Source organism: Euprymna scolopes, chromosome 17, assembly GCF_053919585.1.
Source record: "Euprymna scolopes isolate OS-2025 chromosome 17, ASM5391958v1, whole genome shotgun sequence".
Classification (NCBI taxonomy): Eukaryota; Metazoa; Mollusca; class Cephalopoda; order Sepiida; family Sepiolidae; genus Euprymna; species Euprymna scolopes.
The window spans coordinates 68,660,336-68,677,680 of NC_136498.1; the positions used below are offsets into that span (position 1 = coordinate 68,660,336).

General features: G+C 34.7%; 1 long non-coding RNA gene across 1 annotated transcript; it reads left to right on the top strand.

Moving 5' to 3' along the window:
* The first annotated feature begins 1,964 nt into the window (after positions 1-1,964).
* On the top strand, positions 1,965-7,233 carry LOC145296775 (uncharacterized). Its single transcript, XR_013870023.1, has 2 exons — positions 1,965-2,461; positions 6,181-7,233. It is a non-coding gene; the product is annotated as an uncharacterized LOC145296775 (long non-coding RNA).
* The last annotated feature ends 10,112 nt before the right edge of the window (positions 7,234-17,345 follow it).

The following is a 17,345-nucleotide window of genomic DNA, read 5'->3' on the forward strand; positions in this document are numbered from 1 at the left end:
GCCTTCCCAAGATGCCCTTCGTATATATAAATGAGCTAGCCATCCTTTCCTTCTTCTTTCGCAAAGAGCAATGCAGATACGCCCGGTACGTCTTATTTATTTTTTTTTTTTTCTAACCATAACCTAGCCTTAAACGGTATCTTTTTTCCCCTCCTTTCGCATATACCCCGCATATATTAATTCTTTCTTTTTTTTTTTACTCGTGTTCACCCCTAACAATTGTTAGTGCTTAGCACTTTTCAAAGACATTACTATTGCCAGAACACAGTATCAGAAGCCATGACCAACACTACAATAAAAATATTTTTCATGTTAGAATGGCCACCAATCACTGTTTTTCAGCCTTGCCCCAGAACCAACAACACAACAAGGCGAGGTTTTGAAAAACCAACACACTTGGAGAAACGTACTCTGGCCTACGATGTCAATGTAGAACATACTTTGGAGTGTTTTGGATGACGGTCAGTAGGTGACATGGCTGTACTATTTGAGATGTCGTTGTGCGACATACTTTTTCCTGGAGGCTTGTAGAACAATACTGGCAAATTTATTCATTCGATGCACTGCAGTCAGAATCACGTCATTTTGATGTTTCGTCATTGACCATGTTTTACAGGCATACAAGAGTGCACGTCAAACATGTGTGCTGCATGCTGCCACTCTTGTATACTGCATTTTGTCAAATTGTTGACAGTTGCCAGACGACTCTCCATGTGGCGGATATATGTTGTCTGAAAGTTGCATCAGAAGGAAACAATAAATAAATACAGAAAAGGGCTGCTGCTGATAATGATGCAGAAATAATAAGAAAGTGTGAACGCAAATAAAAGGAAAGAAATCACCTGTAATTGAAGAATTAAAAAGAGAAAATACATAAGAATAGAATAAAATGGAAAAAAAAAATCTTGTTTTAAATTAAAAGATACAGAGAATTTGGGTAATCTAAGAAATTATTCATTAAATACTAATCCTTATTAATCCCAAACTGTGCATTGAACAAATACCATAATGCTATGTTCACTGCACCTTATCGTAACAAAGATCCGTATAAAATTTCAGACAGATCAGCCCAGTAGTTTCCAAGAAAAGCTCTAGACTAAATCTGATATTGTGGTAACAACTCCCTGTTAATCTCTAACTGTGCACCAAACAGATACCATAATAATCAGTTCGATGCACCTTATCATAATAAAGATCACTATAAAATTCTAGACAGATCTGTCCAGTACTTTAAGAAAAAGTGGAATGGACAGACAGATTCAAAGAAGTGTGTGTGTGTGTGTGTGTGTGTGTGTGTGTGTGTACTTGAATCACACAAAATACATGTTAAAATATTACTTAGTTTTGGGATTGAGTTACATCTAAAAAATATTTTAATTGTTCTAATTAGCCGTAATTTGCAATTAACTCACCAAGTGACCTATCTTTTACTAAGTTTCTCAGCCATTGTCACACTCTCCCAATGTATGCTGTTTAACTACTTATATCATATTTTACACTCCACTTCGTTTCTCTCTCTCAACAGTCAGTAGCAATAAAAATAATTATAAAATTCTAGAGTGGAATAGTCCATTATAAACAAAAGGAAATATAGTCACACGTTATAATACTATTTAACGCGTCGCCGGAAAGCGAAAAAAGAGAAAAAGAAAACGTTTGAAACAGAGAAAGATAGGGCAATAGCCAAGAAAGAGACTAATTTGGAATTTTGTTTTATTAATTATTTTTTTAAATATAATATAACAAGTGGTAATATTGTTTAACCCATAATTAAGAGAGAGAGAGAGAGGGGGTATATCTATCTGAAAGAAGCTTAATTTTGGAGCCTGTTTTTTTTTTAAATTTATTTTTTAAATTTAACTGGCTTTGCAAACTCACTTTTTCCTGATTCAGACAATCTAAATCGAGTCAAATCGGTGACACAACGGGTCATATTGTTTTTGTCCCCCCCCCCCCCCCGAACCTGGTGTCTATGTTCTTGCACTATATATATGGATTCTTTGTTAGCCGTAAGACGAGTTACAACAAGACGGCAGACGTCAACGCTATCAACTCTTAACTGCTGCTACTGAAAAGAGAATAAAACATCACGAACTGCATATACTCAACAATTGCCACGGATGCCACCACGCAGGGTCGCTACTACTCCGCCCTGTCACTACTTCAACAGTGGCTCGTGTTGTTGTTGGATAAAAAAGAAGAAGAAGAAGAAGAAGAAGAAGAACTCTCTCTCTCTCTCTCTCTCTCTCTCTCTCTCTCTCTCTCTCTCTCTCTCTCTCTCTCTCTCAACATATGCACAACTGTTGGATTTTAATCTTAACGCACAAAAAAGCTCGGTTCCTATCCAGAATTCAACTTAAAAAAATAAATAATAAATAAATCACAGGAAAATCTTTATGATTGATGTTACGTATCCGTCACGAAATTTGCATTCCAAAAATTCCGTAAAATTGATGATCAGGTAGTTTTTTTTTTTTAGTTTTTTTAATGTAAAAAATCATCTTTTTTTTTAACGATTTTAATAGTAAATCGTAATTATTACAAGACTGATTTTGATTTCGGTAGTTCGAATTGAGTTGTTTCACACTTATTTTTTTAAACATGACAGATCAAAACACGTCTCACTCTCTGATAAAATTTGATTTTCTTAGTTAAAAAACAAAAACAAAACTATTTGATCAATTTACGTGATTTTTTGGAATATGATATTTTCATTCTGTGAAAGATATTTACATCATAAAGATTATTTGTATTTTTTTTTTTTTTAGATTGAATTCTGAATTTGCACCATAAGCTTTGCTAAGACATGACACATTTGAATCGTAGAAAATAACTCACTTTTAACAAAAATAATAAAATTAAAGGCCGAGTTTTATGATGTGTGCATTATTAAAAATGTTTCTAAATTTTTTAGATGAAGATTGGTTATTCGTATTATTTGGATTCTTTGGATGTAACCTTCGACCTTCTTCAGGTCGCATGGACTCGATTGTAAAAGTGATATTCTCCTGAAGATTGAAGGTTCAATTCTAAGCATGGGTGACCCAAATACAAGAGCGAATAACTTGGGATCACTATCCAGTCATGGCTGACAGAGCAGGAGCATGCTACCCCATGAAGTAAATAAAGGGTTCCTTTTCGAAATTCTGTTCAAATTCCTGAGTTTGACAGAAACATTCCTGGGTTCGACAATATACAACTGAAGAATGTCGGAGGTTACATCGACCGAAACGTTGTGAAAATAGCACTCAAGATAAGAACAGTAGTCTGTGCGAGCCCTTTCTAGTCTCACACAAAAACACGCGTTCCCATCTCAAGCCATATTTCTTGTCATACACATACGCGCGCACGTACACACATGTACATATACTCACATTCACGTGCATATACACACACGCTAACGTACACATATGTACACACATATACGCACACGTATGCACACATGGGCACCGTCACTTCCCCTTTAAAGGAAATCTACACATACGCAAAAGACCACCAGAAACAACTATAAAAGCAAGAGCAATAAGCTGCTTCCCTCTTTTCGAACCAGCTTCCGACCTGAAAGGTCGACGGACCAACCGCGCGCACGTCACGTCCCCTGCTACTGTATGTGGGGCAAGAGCTAACAGACAGTACGTACACTTTATACGCTTTCTCTCTCTATGGACTGGATTGACTTTCTCACTCTTTTTTCCCTTTTGCTTTGGTCCATCAACCAGACAAGTTCGCATCCACAGCTAGTGGCCTGAAGACATTTCCACATGGACAAGTACCAACATGTGTGCGCAGCTTTACTGATGTCAACCCTCTATCTTTTTCTTTGGACTGCCATTTCTCGTTCCACTATATTACTCACCCCTCTTTCCATGCGCGGACATGAACATGAGTTACACCTAAAACATTCATTTTTCAACAGAAAATAAACAACATGTTTATTTTATCCAGCAATTGAGTTTTGTTTCCTTCTTTCCATTCGTTTCATTATTTTCTTTTGTAGCGAATTAGGATATTTATATCCTGGCCCGCAACAAGTCTGAAGAATCCAAATAATATGATTTAAAAAGTTATTTATTTTGGTTCTTTTCTAGAATAGTGGTTCTTTTTTTTTTTTTTTTTTTTTAACTAGTGCGTGTGAGAGGGTGGTGGTCACTGTTTATTAAGGCCCAAAAGCCTTTCGAGGGCAAGGATTAATGAGTTTGTTAGGTGGACGGTGCGACAACACTGTGATACTTGGTAATGGTGGAACTTGGATAGGGTTTAATTATTTAAGAGGATGGCTCAACAGGAACTTAGTTACATTAGACTTGAAAGCAGCCATGTTGTAGTCAGTTGGGAATCAGTCTCACAGAATTGTGTTTCGCAGGCAAAGAGTTCTAGAAAAGAAACTTGGCTCATTGAATTTCCGTTTAGCTTTAGGCACAGATAGAAAGTAAGGGAAATTGTTGACAGTTGTTGTAGATAAACGAGTATTTGTTTCAAGAGATTATGTTTGTATTTGGTTTATAAGCACGCATGAAAGATAGGAACTTCAAATCGAACGTGATACGTCATCAGTTTAAGATATAATGACGAACCTGTCAACAATTCATTTCAATTGTTTTCATTTCGGCACACATATCAAGAAAAAAATATTTTCTACTCATAAAACCTTTTTGCAATAAAATAATAAAAACCAATGGCGGTTATATAAGGAGAATTTTTATTCACATAAATCAACATGTCCTGTATTGAAATAGAGTCTGAATTATGCAGCTACAATACTGATTCCTGACACTTTGAAAAACTCCTGATATTCCAATTAATCGTACCATCACTAATATAAACCATAAAAAGGCTTACTAATTAGTATGCGCGAAAGATTTAGATTCTAGAAATTCAGCTATTTAAGCGGTGTCATCACGATTAAGAAAAGAAATGCTTTTATCAAACAAAATGAAATTAAATGGCTTATAACTATCATCTCTTCACGGCACACCAGTAATCATTTCACAATACACTAATGTGCCATAGCGCAGTGGTTGGAAACCACTGGATTATAGCATTGTCGTGGATTGTTTACAAATTGCCAATTCCTTGATACCAAACAAATGCTGTTAATTAACATGAACATGACCTTTAATGGTTGACCATTCAAGTACTCAGCTTGATTTGACAAGCCTTCGATGGTAAGTTAACGGACTACTGGTGGTAGTTATAAATTGCCATACTGATGAGTCTTCATTGAAGTGAAACAGGTGCATCTTGTCGAGTTCAGGAATCTTTATGTCGAACTAGGGAATATATATAAAATTTGAGATGGAACTCTTTATTTAATCCATGGTTTAGTCATAACTCAATAGAGTAATCCGTAATTGTATTTTTAGTATAGTTTGCAAGGATTAAACCTTCAATCATGAGAAGAAAGTCATGTAGAACTGATTATTACTTAACACTTATATCTGTTATGCCACAGGTTATTGTGGGCAACACTGTAAGAATAATATCTAAGATGAAAATAAACTCACTTGCAGAAAACGAGCCAAAAATAGAGCAGACCCACTTACACTCACCACTTTAAATAGTACAGACTCATTTGCATTACTAACTTTGAGCATATTTGTAGCCCAATCATCTTCGTGATTGTGCCACAATAAAAAAACACAAGATAAGTACTTGTTAAGCTGTGTGTGTGTGTGTGTGTAATACTGCTGCATAACATACAAGTAGGAACCCCACCATTGTTCATGGATCTATCTGGTCATGTGAGTCTCCAGTAATTTTTTTCTCAGTCTACTCTTGCTCAGCTTCCACTCCAATCTTTCCAATCTCCCTTAGGGATCTCCAAGCGAGCAACTGTGTCACCCTCTACTGTGTCTAGCTCACAATTGTTGACTGTTGTAAGTTTTCAACTCACAACTCAACCCTGTCATAAACTGGCCTTTTTCGTCTGTAAATCATTTCTATTGTTAAAAATCTCATTGAGTGTCACACCCTGCATAGTCACTTCTTAAAGTCATAAAAATTCATTGTGAATCCCAGCAAACCAAATCTAAATATATCTCAGGTTTATTGTTACCGTCACCCTGACCAACCATCACATGCACAATTTCTTTTCTCTACCTTCCTATCTGTTATTCTATTTCCTATTTCTTTTGTTACCTGGTAAACTTTCATTTCTTTTATTATATTTTCTCTCCTTAGGGTCGACTATAGTATCACACAGCAAACACTTGCATCATGGATTTCACCAAGTACAGAAGCATTTGCTTTACTCCTTCAACCGTCTTTACGGATGTACTTTCAACACATCTGCACTGTTACTGATTCTCACAACGTTTCTAATTGATATGATCAATTATCCAAGAAGAGAGCTTTGTCGTTCTGAACTTATTTATGACTTGGCACTTCTAACAAAACCGGATGTTTGATTCTTGAACAGCTTAACTCATGTGATCAGCAGCCTTTTTCCTTTTAATCACTGTGTAATCGAACAGCATTTTTTACTAGCACGATACAGCTCAAGCCATTCATCATCATCTGCAGCTAGATCAAATGCAATAGCTTCCAGTATAAAGAAAACTTCTAAGATAATCATCACCTGCATCCTACAGTAACGATCCATCATCTTTCCAGTTGACTTACTGAACCATGAATTCATCTTAACTTGTACTCATCATCTTCAAATTTCTGCTATCACTAACCAGCAAAGCATTACCATCATGGATCAAGAGGAGAATCCAGCAGGCATGCATGTACAATGTGATAATGTATAGGAATGAAACCTAGCCAGTGAGGGTTGAGGATATGTGTTGCATGGAGAAGAATGATAGAATATGTGTAATGTTACTCTTAAAGACAGGCTTAGTTCTGATGATTTCAGAGGAACATTACATCTGGAGAGCATAGAGAGATGTCTGCAGAAAAGTGAACTTCAGTGGTATGGCTAGGTTGAAAAAAAAATGGATGAGAATTCTTGGGTTTCAAGGGAAGACCAGGGAAAACATGGGAGAAAGTGATAAAAATGGACAGAAGGGGGGAAGAAGGCAAAATCTTACAGGCAAATGCTTTTGCCCACACGGTCATGAGTGCTTATGATGTTATAATGTTGAAAATAAGCATTTTAAACAAATTTTAGTTTAATATGTGTGAGTGACTTGGTCTGTTGCAATGACTATGTTACTTTACAATATGTACTGAAAATATGTAGAAATTTTTTTGACCGAAATAAAGGTTTTTATGTTTTAAAAATGATTACTTATGACTTAAGCAGTTATGATGTAAAAAATAAAAAATAAATAAAATGTGATTTACGTAACCCTCGAAATAATTAAAACAAAACATTTTTCTTAACTGCTGATAAAAAATGCCAAATAAATCACACAAAGTACAAAAAAATATTAAAAAATTTTTTTTACCGTTTCAATGCTAAAGAATAAAAAAAAAAAAAAAAAAAAAAAACTTTAAAAAATGTAAATATAAGAAAGTTTGCTTTTTTTTTGTTTTAATTAAAGAATCGTAATTGGATTAGAATTTTTGTTTCTTTTAAATAAACATTTAACGCTCAGTTGATTTAAACCTCTGATTAAAAAAAAAAAAAAATCGAAATAAGAAAATTATTTTTGCTTTGATATAATTAGCTGTCGAAATTACAAAACAACCCTGTTTAAATGCACAAAAAAACAAAAACAAAAAACAAATGAACAACCACTGGAAGGTGTATGCGAACCTCAAAACTAATGATCATGAGGCAATCTCTTAATCCATTGGTCCACAGCGCTCATTACGAAATCATGTTGAAAATTCTTATAGTTAAATGAATTCTGAGGACAGTGGTTGACACATGCGCAGTTGTTGAAATCATTTATAAAGAAACGATTTTATGTGACCCCCGTTTGATATAAAACTATTTGTATATGAAATAATTGACCATTTTTTTCCAATTTTTACATATTTGTCTGAGAGGTCAGTCTTTCTAATGATGCCGAGTTGGTGCCTGTACGATGCACATGACAAAAGTTTTTAGCAAGCATACAAACACAGACAACTTTCCTTTATATAATAGACTAGCGGCCTATTGCCCAGTTGTGGAGAGGTGGTGTAGTAAGGAACCCCAGTAGGCAGCCCAAGTGGAGAGAGGTGCTAAAAAAAAAAAAAAAAAAAAAAAAAAAAAATTGTTGGTAGGCAGGCTCAAACCCGTAACACAGGAAAAGGTGAAAATAAACATAGCGTCTTAGCTGATGTGTCCATCGTGAAATTGGAAGTAGTGAGCGTTGGAATTAAGGGTAGTCAATTGAAAGAAGACAATGACTTGCAAAAATGTTGACAAAAAAAAAATCACCCTTTTTGTGAAAAACGACCCAGGTGAGGGTGTGAGGGTGAAGGAATTAATGTTTTTGGCCAATTTTTCGATATTTGTTGTCTGAGAGACTGAGCTTTAAAACGATACTGATTTTGTCACGTTCCAACATGTCTGTCGGAAATTTTTGTGAGACATACAAACACACACACTTTGCCTTTTATATATTAGACTAGCATGGATACTCGGCGTTGTCTGGGTGGACATGAAGTTTGGTTTAGACACAGCTGCTATGCTAAGGATATTGAGCAAGCCCCTGAAAAGAATGGAAGAAGTAGGTGACAACTTCTCCACCAGATATTTAGGAAGCTTGTGTGCTGGAACCCACCCCTTAAAAAAAAAAAATTAGCCATGGTAGGCGGGCTCGAATCTGAAGCACGAAAGAGGGAAAATCATTACTGGGAACACTTTTGCTCACTGAACCACAATGACTTATGATGCCATGATCCTTCAAAATAAAAAAAAATAAAAAAAAGTTTTGGTAGGTAAGTAGGAAGGATTAAATCTGAAGCCTTGAGGCGTTGGGAAATAAAGTGTGAAAAAAAACAAAAAAACGTGCGACGCTAACCACTGGGCCAGCAAGAAGTAATAATGAGGTCAACTTTGACTGCGGGGCAGTATTTTATTTACTGCGGGGCAGTTTTTTTTTGTTTTATTATACAAAAAAGCTGAATCAAGACGCGGCAATCAAAAAATGTTGAATATTTAGCTTTTCAAAGTCGGGCAAATTAAATACACACACAACTCCCGTTGTTATCTCGTAAATATTATCATTTAGACGTGATATAAAAAGTTTTAAGAAGGACAGACCCCTGCATGAAGGCCGAGGAAAAAACCCTTTTGCAGACATACACGAAAACGCACACACAAAACAAACATTTTCACTTTTATATATATAGACTAGCGGGGAGGGTACCCGGCGTTGCCCGGGTATTTGTAGGTGTGTGTATGGGGGGGGGGTAAGTAATAACCCTGTTAAAAAACAAAAAAAAAAAAAAAAAAAAAAATCGGAAAAACCACATGCAATCTTAAGATAACAACGTTGTGCGCGTAGGGGTGGGGAGTAAGAAGAAAAAGCCCCGGAGTTTAGAGGTGTAAAATAAAAATAAAAAGTTTAGGTTGGAAGGTGGGCTTGAACCTGAGGCCTCGAGGGTAAGGTGGAAAAAAAAAGCTGGACGCGTTACACGTAGGCCAAAAAGACAAACAACTAAATAGTGACAAAATGAAACGTTTAAAAAACCAGCACGTTAAACCAACAAACGTTTTCTAGGTCAAACATCACGTCATCATCGCAGTAGTCGTGGAAAAGGCAAAATGAAGGAACGATTTTTTGCTACACCATCCCTGTACAAAACTGATGATTTTAGGGTGAAGGAATTAACGTTTTTAGCCAAAGGTTGGAGCTTTAAAATGATACCTATGTGGCGAAAATCCGTGGCCCATGTCGATAGATTTTGCGAGACATACAAACACACACACAAACATTTTTGCTTTTATATATATAGACGATTAAAAAATTAAGTGACAGGTGCGTAAATTTAATGAGGTCAAACATCATGCCATACGGTAATGAAATGATGCACTTAACTTTGGCTGCAAGCCAATTTTCCTAAGATGTTGGGGAAAACCAGCTCCCTATAACAAGGGGAGTGTCCAAATAGAATAACAATTGTCTGATATAAGAAAATGGTGTGTAAAAGTCGCCCAAATTAAAGATACACATGACCTCGTTTCATGAATCAGACATATTACAATCTAGTGGGTATATAAAAAGTTCTAAGGAGCAATTAATCCCCCCCCCGCGCCAAGCCATTGCCACACATACACAAAAAATGCATACACACACTAACACATTTTGCCTTTTATATATATATATATAGATAGATTAGCAGGAGTGCCCAGCGTTGCTCGGGTATAAAAGAAAAAAAAAAGTTAGGCCTGAACCCGAAACCTTGAGGCAAATAACCTGATGACTTACCATGACACTACACGGGCAGAAAAGTGAGAAAGGATGAAATTAAACATAAAAAAAGCAGGTGGTTAAACGAACATGAACGTGTGGTTTTCTAGGTAAAAAATCACGCCATAACAGTAGAGAAAATGAAATCATAGCGTGAATTTTGTAACATGATAAAAGATTCGGACGACCTAGTTTCGTAAATTGGGCATATTATAATCTAGACAGTATATTAAAAGTTGTAAGATTTAGCGACCCCTCCCCCAAAAGTCTTTGGCGGACATACGAAAAAAATGCACACACAAATACATTTTCGCTTTTATATTATAGATAGAAGATGTTAACAGAACAGAAAGATGAAGTCAGTTGGGTCTTTGTAAGTTTAAGAGAGAGATTTTTCTGGATCCTAAGCTGAAGATGTTTAGTGGAAAAAAAATGCTTGCCCATTTTGCAAGTCTGTCATTTGATGGACAGACCAGGTCTCATTGTAACCTCGATATAAAACATTGTTGCTTTTTTTTTTTTTTTTTGTTGCTTGTTTAAAACTTCAGTTGTGATTTTATTTGGCAGAAAATTCTTTTTGTTACAACAATGGCCGAGACCATGATTCACAGTATGACTAGTGTTGAGATCAAACACTGAATTCAAATGAAAACGAGTGCTCAATCACAGCCTATGAAGTGAACGCACACAAATGCAGTTTAAAACATTTTACAAATTATCTAAAAAAATACATTAAACTCGATATTTTAGCTCATGGACTTAAAATGAATGCTTTATGCCAAATTGATAACTGCAATAATTCCCCTGAAGCTGAATCTACTCAAATGCTTTATTCAGACCACCATTCTAGCTGCGACCAGAATTATGAAGATTCATTTTATCTTAGACCTTTGCAGATCCACATTGTCACTCATGAATGCAATATCTAACAATATCAGCTGCTTGAAGATAATGCAAGTTGTTATCTCATTGATGCGTGATACTATCAAAGTCCGCAAGTGTTAGAAAGTTTATAAAAAAAAAAAAAAATGAAATAAGTTTACCAGCAAAATAATGGAAAGGAAGTTATTCACCAAGGTACACAAAGGAAGCTGAATATGATTGTTAATGAAGGTGATGTAGACTAAAGACTGGATATATCTACAGTTAGTTTACAGACAGTTTTACGTGTGGCAGTGATTTTTTGTCAGTTTTCAACAGTTGGGGACAGTCTTGGGTTTGGGACAGTAGACAATAGTTAAGAGGAGAGTTTCCTGTTGAACATAGTTGAACGCAATTCTTGACTGACTAGATCAAGAAAGGATGACATAAACTGATGAACATTACCTCGACAGAACGTAGATGTGAACCTTAACGTGTAGAGGGTCAATGGTATCACAAGCACAGAATGCAACTGATATTTGCAGTTTATGTCAGAGTTTGTGTTTTTGTTTTATTTTTTTATACTTGTGAACCCATGTGCGTCCTCCCGCCCTCGGCAATTGCTAATGTGAGAGATGATGACACGGCCAAAAAAGACAACAACACACATACCTCAGGACTAATATTGAACTAACTCTTTCTCAAAAGAGAAGATAAAGCCTGCCAGGGTGGACCTCCTAGAACTGCACAGGGTCAGCAACATACCACAGAGATCAGGGAAGAGGTCATTTAGAGTTTAAGGAACCTAGTGGTATACATAACTAGTTTTCACTATATATAGTGCTAGGTACTGTGATTCTGGGAGCCTCAATTTGAAAAGTTTGGCAAAACCGACACTCTAACAGACACGACAGGAAAACAAATGAACACATATCTAAAGAAATGGCAGAAGCACTAGAGGATGACCTCCAATCTGTAGTAGAATGGGGACATAAATGGATGGTCACATTCAATGCTGCCAAGACAAAACTCGTTTCCTTCAATAATTACAAGAAACCTTCTTTACCACCAATAGCAATGGCTAATGACTCTTTATCTGAAAGTACCTCCTTTAAACTCCTTGGCCTAACGCTCTCAGGAAACATGAGTTGTAACAATTACATCGAGAGTATCACCAGGACCGCTGCGAAGAAGGTAGGTTCTCTCTACTGTGCTAGAAAGATACTAACGCCTGAAAGTATCCTATACCTCTATAAGGCCACCATTCGCCCATGTATGGAGTATTGTTGTCATGTTTGGGCTGGTGCAGCTACCACTAGTCTCTCGCTCCTAGACAAGGTTCAAAAGAGAGTCACCAATCTGAGAGGTCCTGAACTGTCATCTAAGCTTCAACTCCTGTCCCATTGACGTAATGTGGCATCCCTCTACCTTTTCTACAAGTACTTTAACGGTGAATGCTCTGACGAACTGCAAGCAATTGTGCCCCCTAGACGTAAATGCCCCAGACAAACCCGACAAGCTGCTAAATCCCACTTCTTCACAGTAGAGATCCCTAGATGTAAGAGAGCCTTCTACTCCAGTAGTTTCTTCCCCAGGACAGCTAGACTTTGGAATTCCCTGCTTCCTCAACTGTACTGACATGCAGAAGTTCAAGTGTAACGTGAACCGACATCTTGCTGCCCAACTCCCTACACAGTACCCCTGATAGTAGCCCGCTACAACCAAGTGGCAATATGCCTTGTTTGGGGTGAAAATGTAAAAAAAAAAAAAAATAAATAAATAAATAAATGAAATAACAAAAAAACCCTGTCCTGTCATTCAGAGAAATTTGGATACAGAAAAAGCTTATCTAAGAGATTCCCAGATTAGAAATCGTGTAAATAATTTATAATTTTTTTTTCTAGCTGAAGCAAAAAAAAAAAAATAAATAAAAAAATCCAAATTCTTTTTCTCTCAATAAGTTAACTTATTCAGAAATGAGTCTTAAAATTTCTACACTTTAAAGTGCCCACATTGATATCTAAATTCTATGGCATTTGGTATAAGTTATTTGTTGCTTTTGTTTTGACTTTACTATTTCATTAGAGCTAGATTTAAAACTGAACTTGAAAAAAAAAAAAAAAAAAGCAGCAAACAAGCAAAACTTTTCTCTACTGAATCGAACAAATTAAAAATGGAAACGGAAATAGTGAGGGAATAAATTATTTCTGAAGAATCAATGATTAAAAATTTCATTATTTTGAAAACATTCTAGAAGACATTTGTTCTTACCAACCATTTTCATTTTATCTTTACATGTTTCTAGATGTTTGCATAGACAATAAGGTGGAATTTTCTCAGTTAACGTCGGATAAGTTTTAGCTTGCTTTTTTTTTTATTACACTAAACATAATGTATATTTATTTGAATATTACAGCTCAGTCTTTTTAGAGTTGCAGGTCAAGTTTAAAAGTAGGAATGATTTTTTTTTTAACTTAACGCTTCAATCCAACTGAAACACACCCTACTACAAAATCAAGTCCCTATAAGTAATCCATGCTATGCATTATTTTTAAACGTCTAATAGGTACTAATAAATACTCAAAAAGTAATATTGTGCTACATAGTTCAATACAAATAATAAAATCACATCATATGAGGCAATCTTTAATTTCCTTCATTCCAACATTTCTTGGCAGACAATACTCTATTTCTTTCAAATATATATTTTTTTAACACAATGTTTTGTTGACTTTCTTTGGTGAAAAATCACTGCACATGAAAATTAGGAGTTCCTTTCTCAAACCATTACAACAATGATTATATATTATAATTAGGGCCAAGACAACAGCATATTCTTTTCATTGTTTTGACTCAAGTGTGTATCCGTTGATATCTTTTATATAGAGTGATGTGGTTCTTGGTTGAGTGACTGTATAGGATATATACTCGAGAGTCAAAACAATAATGAGAATATCCTGTTGTCATAGCCCTAATTATAATTATATTTGAAAACAAAACTTCTATTACTTTTGCGCATACACAATCGTAATAGCATTTATAAATTTTTAGCCTTCCATATCCATATGTCGATAGCTTAAGTGGAAACAATGCTAGAGAAATAAATAATGACTAAGGCTGGAGCACTAAATGCTCTGGTTTCAATTCTAGTGGACTGTATCCAAAAGATTTTTTTTATAACTTTTGAAATCATTACTATATATTGAATAATCAATAGAGAACTTGCTCTATAAGAAATCTGCATGAATTTAAAATGATATTCATGCATATTTTACGACCAGGCAACATGGAGTGGTTTGCTAGTTTAATATAAAGGAATTCCTTTGTTGTTTATTTGCAATGAATTATTCTGGGAGGGGTTTATGAGTTTACTATGTCCTTTTAGAGTTGCAAGTGTCAGGGGCATAGGATCCCCTTCACCTCAGTGATTTTTTTTTTTTTTCTTTTGTCACTAAAATCAAGTTTATGCCATTTCTGAAATGGCTTTTTCCCTCTGTTCGGTGCAATACGTTGCTGGTTCTGTGAAGTTATAGAAGATCCACCCTACCATGCTTTGCCTTCTCCGTTTGAGAACGGATTAATTTATTACTAATTGCCCGAGGCTCCTTTCCTGAGGAATGCCAACAGAACTGACCTGGCTCTTCAATCTCACTTTTCGACCTCTGTGTAAAATCTTACTGCCATGTGAAGGAGATAATACCATCAGTGGCATAGGATGCATACTTATCAGAAGCTTTATATACAGTGTGTGTATATATATATATATATATATATATATATATATATATACACACACACACACACACTTCTTAATGATTGGTTTTACGCAAGAGTTTTTCCTCTGAATTTACTAAAAGCTGAAATACCAATAAAGTTAAAAAAAAAAAAAAAAAAAAAAAAATATATATATATATATATATACACACACACACACACATACACACACAGGGTGTCCACAAAGTCTGCCTAGATTATGTAGCCAGACTTTGTGGGAACCCTGTATATATATATATATATATATATATATATATATATATACATACATACATACACCTATATATGAATGCTGTGGTCATTTATCACCCCTAATGGTAAAGTTGAAACACTTTATTCCAAGCTAATTAAACTTTATACAATAGATGCATCATCTATTTATATATACTAGATATGTTTATGGAATATCAGTCGCAAAGTTAATTTGCATATTAGTTTAAAGGACATTTTATTAATAGACTATTATTATTATTTGTTATTGATTTTAATAAAATAAATATTGTTTTGCAACATTTTATCATTTGTATTCAAATGTTCCTTTTGTTTGTGGGAATTCCAAGTCTAAACTGAAAAGGCAAATTGATTTTTATTTTAATTTTGTCACATTTAAGATAAATTTGTATCAAAATCATGAAAATATTGATGTTTATATGAATAAATGAAAGATTTTACTTAATGTTTATTAAATTATGAATGAAATATTTTAAATTAATTTCATGTAATTCAAGTAGCAAGCTTTGTGAAGCAATAGTGAGTAGTCCAAGCTAGCTAGCTAGTATATATATACATTATATATATATATATATATATTGGCAGCAGATTGTTATTCAGACACGTCTTGTTGAACACGGAGTTATTCTTTTTTCTGATCTTGATGGAAAGTTTTTCAATTTGCCGGGTGGTCCTTTTCATTTCGGTAGGCAGCTTATGCAGTATGACACCCAAAGGTTATGTTTCGGCCATATTGTTTCCGAGCGCTTTCTATCGGTGCATCCGATTATCTTCAGGAGCGATTGTTGTGGTTTTCGTTTTCTAGGTTGAATTATTTTTTATTTAATTTTAATTTTCTCATTGCATAGTTTATTTATTTAGTTTCTAGTTAATTATTAAATACCATTAGTATATTTGTGCTGGTATTAAATGAGATCCGGTTCAAAAAAGGCTGTCGTCTTTTTATAAGTATGGCTTCTAGTAATTTTAGTCGTCTTGTGCAGTTGTTAAGGTATCTGATTTTAGTATTGTTAGTTAAGATATTTCTAATGTCAGGCGACTGTAGTTTTTTATTGTGGGATGTTAGATGTTGTTTTATGGCACTATTGTCAGCTAAATTATAGGTTAGTCATCAGGAGAGTGTTGTTGTATGGCCTATGTATGCGTTGTATGAATTTTTAGAGTGGGTTCGGAGACATTCTTTGCAGGGGAAAATAAATTCATACACTACATTAGTTTGGTTTAGTGTGGGGTTAGTATTGTTATTGTTTTTGATTATTAAGTTGGAAGTTTTAAATTTGGTATAATATATTATTAGTTTGATCTTTTAAAATTTAGTATAATATATTATTAGTTTGATTTTTTTTTTTGATCTAGTAAATACTGCATAAAATCTACCACCGACTTCAAAGATCTTTTAAAATTAAACTCCCCCCAAAAATGTATAACCGCATCCCTTGACGCTGAAAACCTCTTTACTAATGTCCCGATAAATGACAATTAAAATAATCATTAATCAAGTATACAACCACAATACAATACTCCCTCAAGCTATAAAACCCAAAACCATCAAAAAATTACTATTAAAATGTACCACACAAGTTTCCTTCACAGACCCTAATGGGAAAATATACATTCAAATAGATGGCGTCTCAATGGAATCACCTCTAGGCCCAACATTCGCAGAATACTATATGACCCACCTCGAAAATAAAATATTCCTAGACTCCAAAAATATACAATATAGCATTAACTCGACAAACATTTTATAAAGAGCTAACAAACATAAAACAAACCCTAATAAACAATAACTTTCCCAATAAAATTGTCAACAAACACATAAAACTATTTAAACTCACTCCATAATAAAAACGTAAACCCAAACCCTAACAAAAACGACACCATCAAAGTATACTATAAAAACCAATAGCATATTAACTACAAAATAGATGAAAAAATAATAAACCTAATTAAAAGATACATCTTCAAAGGTCTCCGAACCCACTCTAAAAATTCATACAACGCATACATAGGCCATACAACAACACTCTCCTGATGACTAACCTATAATTTAGCTGACAATAGTGCCATAAAACAACATCTAACATCCCACAATAAAAAACTACAGTCGCCTGACATTAGAAATATCTTAACTAACAATACTAAAATCAGATACCTTAACAACTGCACAAGACGACTAAAATT